General features: G+C 39.9%; 1 non-coding gene across 1 annotated transcript; it reads right to left on the reverse strand.

Annotated features, from left to right (window-relative positions):
- Window positions 1-2,520: 2,520 nt before the first annotated feature.
- On the reverse strand, window positions 2,521-2,593 carry Trnat-agu (transfer RNA threonine (anticodon AGU)). The gene has a single exon. It is a non-coding gene; the product is annotated as a tRNA-Thr (tRNA).
- Window positions 2,594-6,000: the final 3,407 nt, after the last annotated feature.

Here is a 6,000-nt window from a genome sequence, read left to right on the forward strand (position 1 = left end):
AACAATCAGAAAGGTGTACTCACACTCAAGTTCTAATGTTATGTGATTCAGCGCTCCCATCTGATTGCATAATCCTCCATTCATCAAAATCACATAATTTGGATAAAATTGAAAGCAAATTGCACTTTTTCCACCAATAATTTTCTTATCAGTGGAGGTTGATTTACAAGATTCTTCTTTATATTTCCCTACTCCTTAGCACATGCCCCTTAAAGTGCCCCTGTGATCAAAAAAACCACTTCCTTTTTTCCTTCAGATTTTGAAAGTGTGTTTGCTTAACACCTGACTGGCAAAATTTTGAGCTTTGATTTTTATCCAAAGGCCGTTTACTTTGAGTGTAAGTTTTGGATTTCACGGTCCACCATTACTCACGTCCAAAACTGACCGATTGAACCTCAGACGGTTGGATCCAGGGAAAAGTGACGCCAGAGGCTCACTAGCTTAAGATTTCAGTGTGTAAGTTTAAAAGTCTGAAAGCCCAAAACCCCCGTGCTTCATATTAATTCTGCGGCGTACACACGTATTGCATTCTTAAACTAGTGAGCCTTTGATGTCATTTTCTCGTCGATTGAGCTCTCTCAAGAACATAATGTTAGTAATGGAGGACCATTAAATAGGAAAATTACAGTTAAAATAAAGAGGTGTCTTTTTGAAATCAAGGCTTAAAACGTGGGTCACTTAGTGTTTTGTAAACAGAGTTTTGAAATCCAAAGAAAAATATGAATTGATTTTTTGGTCACAGGGGCACTTAAACTGTAAGAGCTACAATTATTTGACATGACAAAACAGTTGTCATGTAATGATTAAAAAATAAATAAAGTAGCTGTTAAAAGTAGTGCCTTAAAGAGGTCCTTAAAGTCATTTTGCGATTTCCTGGCTGGCTTAAAATACATGTGCATTTGTTCCATCTTGAATACCCTACAAAAAGCAACATTACAACCCTGAACAAGAGAATGAGCATGCTCGTCCTTTTCAACATCTAATATGTTTCGGCATTAGAAAACTATAGATCTGGAAAAGAGTCACTGTAGCCTTAGTTTGCTTTAAGGTGGTGCTTTTAAGACAAGATTCGCTGAAATAAAATCGAGCAAGCACAGGAGCGTGAGATTGTCAATATTGATGGGTGTAAATCGTTAACTGCTTTAGATTTTAGGTTTCATATCATCACGTATTAATATTACCATTAGCTATTGTGACGGCTTTCATGTATAAGGGGACCTTATATAACTGAAAAAAAACTAAGTAAATGAAGGACTTACCTTTCAATTTTACTCTCAGTCTGGCTTTAACACAGTCCGAAGCACGCCTCAAAAGACCATGTCATGTGTGAATCATGAACTGTCCCCGCGTTTGCACATTGCAGACAAATTCTTCATACTTCTTCTTAATAACCATTTTTTTAATGAACGACCACTTCAACGACCCGAGTAAACATCGTTGAATTTTGGTAAAGCAAATCAACGCAAAAAAGGAACCCATACACCAAGTCGACAGTTGCCTTAGGGAGGAAAATATGTATTTTTGTCCCCAAGTAATAAATAAAGAAACTAAGACAAGCCCAGTTTCTGATCCTGCTTCTTCCATAGTTACCCACCATCTTCCACTTTTGTCCTTGATACTGGCCAGTAAAGAGAAAGATCCTTGCCGCAGTTGATCTTGCGACCGTTACAAAAGTGCCCTAATTAGCTTGCAATAAAGTCAGATAGAAATTCACTGTAGGGACGTTTGACGTCTTTTGTAAGTATCGTGGAATTGAAGTCATTTTACTGCTTTATTCTTTTTGTTGTTCACTGTCTAAGATGTTTGAAAAGAAACATCAGATTATTTGCTTAGAAATTTGTTCTCCAAAAAGGGCACTTATGTAACTTGGCCCACAGACAGGGGTGCATGAAGAAAAACAATAACGTAAAAAAGGTTTTTGTCGATTTCTTGCGACTTCTGTTGATTCAACAAAATGCGGGATACTTATAATACATGTACAAAGTGTTTTTGGAATAAAAAATACCCTGTTTTTAGAAATATAAGCTTTAGAGCCGAAAATTGTTCGGTAGTGATTTTGACTAGCTTGAAAAATGAACCCACATCCAGCACGAAGTATACGAACTCACAACATTTTTTTGGCCACGATTTTCTCGAGAGATACGAAGGTGTGGAAGTTGAGTGAACGCTCTGAACATGCTCCATGGCTGGGATATCTCATTAACCACGCAAAAACAAGGTTATGATGGAAATAAAACCAGTTTCCACGGCGTAGGGAACTTATGTAACGCTCCGAACAATTAAAAAATCGTAAAAAAATGACATTATAATGGGGCGAAGCCAAAGCCTATCAAGTAATACATAAACGATCCTTGTATGATTCCATCGAAAAGAAACGATTGTATTGTTTATACTATGCAAGATTGCAACGAGAGAAAAAGATGGTACAAAATTGCCCTACTTTCAATCTTCAGAGAGAGAGAGAGAGAGAGAGAGTTACAGGAAACTCAACACTGGACAACTTCTGGGGAAAACTGTAATTGCCCTGAGCGGGATTTGAACCCACGTCCCCCTGATCACTAGTCGGGTGTGATGACCACTACACTATCAGGACAACCATGCTGGCAACATGGCTGATTAATCATTTAATGTGTGGCATTTCCGTGGGACTCCCTAAGGGCCAGTTTTTCTAGGTGATAACGCTGGATCAACAAGTGATTCACAGGCGGACAAGGGTAATTAATTTAAAGAGTCAGTTAAGTAGATCCCTTGAGCCAACAACGTATCACCCCCAGGAGGATCGCAAATGCATTCAAAGTCCAATTTGAGGAGAAATTGAGAGAAAGTTACAGGAAACTCAACACTGGGGAACGTGGGTTCAAATCCCGCTCAGGGCAATTACAGTTTTCCCCAGAAGTTGTCCAGTGTTGAGTTTCCTGTAACTTTCTCTCAATTTCTCCTCAACTTGGACTGTGAATCCATTTGCGATCCTCCTGGGGGTGATACGTTGTTGGCTCAAGGGATCTACTTAACTGTCCTCTCTATATATATATATATATATATATATAATCAAATGTAAGAAGGAAAGTGCTACTAGTTACTCGAGTTTCACGCTCAAGGCGATCATCAGACTGATCGTTGTCTACGAGAAGATGTCATATATAAGTGTTCAAATTTAGGAACGGTTGTAGCGACGCTTCCGGTGATTGGTTGTCGTGAAAAACTTGTTTTCATGGCGGCATTTCGTTACCAGCTCAGATTTCTTGTTCAAGAGAAAGGCGTTTTTTGCGCTCAAGATGCAAAGTTTTTCAGATAAACACAGGTTGCAGCGAGAAGGGTTGCCTTTGTATGCTTTTGCTCTTTTTATGATGCGCCAGTTGATTGCGTAGTCGATGTTTTTGTCCTTTAAGTCCCAGATGTGCTTGGAAAGTACAGTGTCATGTGAGTGTTTTTTGTCATTGAAAGAAAGCTTGTGGTTGTTGTACCGTGTTTTGAATTCGTTTTCCGTCATGCCAATGTAGGATCTTGAGTTACCGGAAGTTGTTGTGACAGTAGCTTGGTAGATAATATTGCTGGTTAGGCACGCACCGTCAAGAGGGCAAAGGTTTTTGTTTCTACAATTGCATTTCTTCTCACAGGAGGTCTAGTTGCACTCATTCAGGATCTTTTGATTGTAGCTTTTTATCGTATTAGCCATGTTTGTGGTGCAGCTGTAGCTGACCTTGAGGTTGTTTCTATTGAATATTTTGTGGAGCTTGTGTGGCTTTGGGAAATGCTTGTTCATCAGGCAAAGGAATGATTTAGCGATGTTGGTTCGAACATTCTGGCTGTATGGTGGGTTAAACCATATGATTTTTCTTGACCTGTTTCTGGATTTTGCTCTTCCTTGGTTTTGATTTTGATTTTGATTTTGATTTTCAACGTCATGTGGATTCGTTCTTTGTACCCGCTGGATTTCAGGGCATTGTTGTACAATTGCGAGGATTTATCGAACTCGTCTTGGTCGCAAGACAAACTCGATACTCTAGTGCCTATGGATGTTGGAATTTGCCTAATTATAGAAGGAGGGTGATTGGATCTGGCGTTGATGTACAGTGGATCGTTGTCGCGTTTTCTGTATGGGAAATACCTTCCAGTTGTTAGGTTTAGCGTGACATCGAGATAATTCACCACCTTGAGGTTGCCTTGCACTGTTATTTTCAATCCAAGGTCTCCGATGACCTTAGAAAAGGCTTTTCTTGCTTTGTCGCCCGCTCTTGCGTTCATATTCTTAAAGACCGCCAGGCCGTCGTCTCTGTACAAGCCAATGTCCCCTTCCGGGAATTTCGATGATAATGTGTGTAGGATGTACAGACCAACCAGCTCGCAAACCTCGGCTCCGTCATAGCAACCCATGGCTACATCGAACATAGGGGAATCCCCTCTCTTGACCCAGGGTTCGTTTTTATCAAAGAGGAGGGTTTTCCTTGAGTGCATGATGATTTCAATATCCTGCTCTGAGACGGTTGTATGGATGGGTAAAAATCCACAATGTCAAAAACCAGAAATGAATGCCTGTGCTTTTCTCCGATGTTTGAAAACCAATCAATCACAGATTTTGTGTTTTTCCACTGGTTCAGTTTAGTTTTGGATCTAATGTTGTTGTTGATCCTATCCAAGATTTGTTTGCTTATCAGCCCAAGGTTGTTTTTTGCGGGGTTAATTAGTCTGCACTTAGGGTTGTTTTGGAAGTTCTCTTTGTGATCCTTAAGGGAGATGAATGCTTGCCTCTGTGCCATCTTCTCAACTCTGTCAGATACCTCAAGCTTGTTGGTGATATTTTGTAGCTCATGGCCGATGTGTTCCTCGGTTTTTTCGTCTGCTTTACGGTACGTTTTTGTGACGTTTTCTCTTAACAGCTTTTCATATTGGTCCCTGTCCATCTCGTACAGGTTTCTTGTTTTATCAGCAAACACAAGGACTTTCTTAGACGAGTTGATACTCTTTACGTCACGCCTCAGCTTGTCCTGGAATGCATTTTTCACTTGTTTGAATGAAACGTTTTCCACCAGTTGAAACATGTCGTCCTCGAATTGCTTTAACTCATCAATTGGCGGCGGGCATTTTCTTGATTTTAGGTTGAATTTGTTGGTTTGTGTCTGGTCAGCTTTTGGATTAAGGAAGAAGAGCGCTTTCCATCTCATTCTTTTTATGACACTTTCTACCTTCTCGAGTAGACTCGTCTTGTAGTTGATCTTTGGAGGAATTGGGATGTTCTTCATAGAGTAATCAAATTGTAGTTTTTCCATCTTTGTTTAGACTCGCAAAACATAGAGTGCTCTACTTCGCAGGAGCAGAAGTAAACGAATAGACTAAGATGAAGTTGCTTCGCTTATCTTTGGAGTGCTCAATGCAAGAATTTTGCAGAGCAAAATACAAATGTAAGAAGGAAAGTATTACTAGTTACTCGAGTTTCACGCTCAAGGCGATCATCAGACTGATCGTTGTCTACGAGAAGATGTCGGTAACTCAAGATCCTACATTGGCATGACGGAAAACGAATTCAAAACACGGTACAACAACCACAAGCTTTCTTTCAATGACAAAAAACACTCACATGACACTGTACTTTCCAAGCACATCTGGGACTTAAAGGACAAAAACATCGACTACGCAATCAACTGGCGCATCATAAAAAGAGCAAAAGCATACAAAGGCAACCCTTCTCGCTGCAACCTGTGTTTATCTGAAAAACTTTGCATCTTGAGCGCAAAAAACGCCTTTCTCTTGAACAAGAAATCTGAGCTGGTAACGAAATGCCGCCATGAAAACAAGTTTTTCACGACAACCAATCACCGGAAGCGTCGCTACAACCGTTCCTAAATTTGAACACTTATATATGACATCTTCTCGTAGACAACGATCAGTCTGATGATCGCCTTGAGCGTGAAACTCGAGTAACTAGTAACACTTTCCTTCTTACATTTGTATTTTGCTCTGCAAAATTCTTGCATTGAGCACTCCAAAGATAAGTGAAGCAAC

Source organism: Montipora capricornis, chromosome 6, assembly GCF_036669925.1.
Source record: "Montipora capricornis isolate CH-2021 chromosome 6, ASM3666992v2, whole genome shotgun sequence".
Classification (NCBI taxonomy): Eukaryota; Metazoa; Cnidaria; class Anthozoa; order Scleractinia; family Acroporidae; genus Montipora; species Montipora capricornis.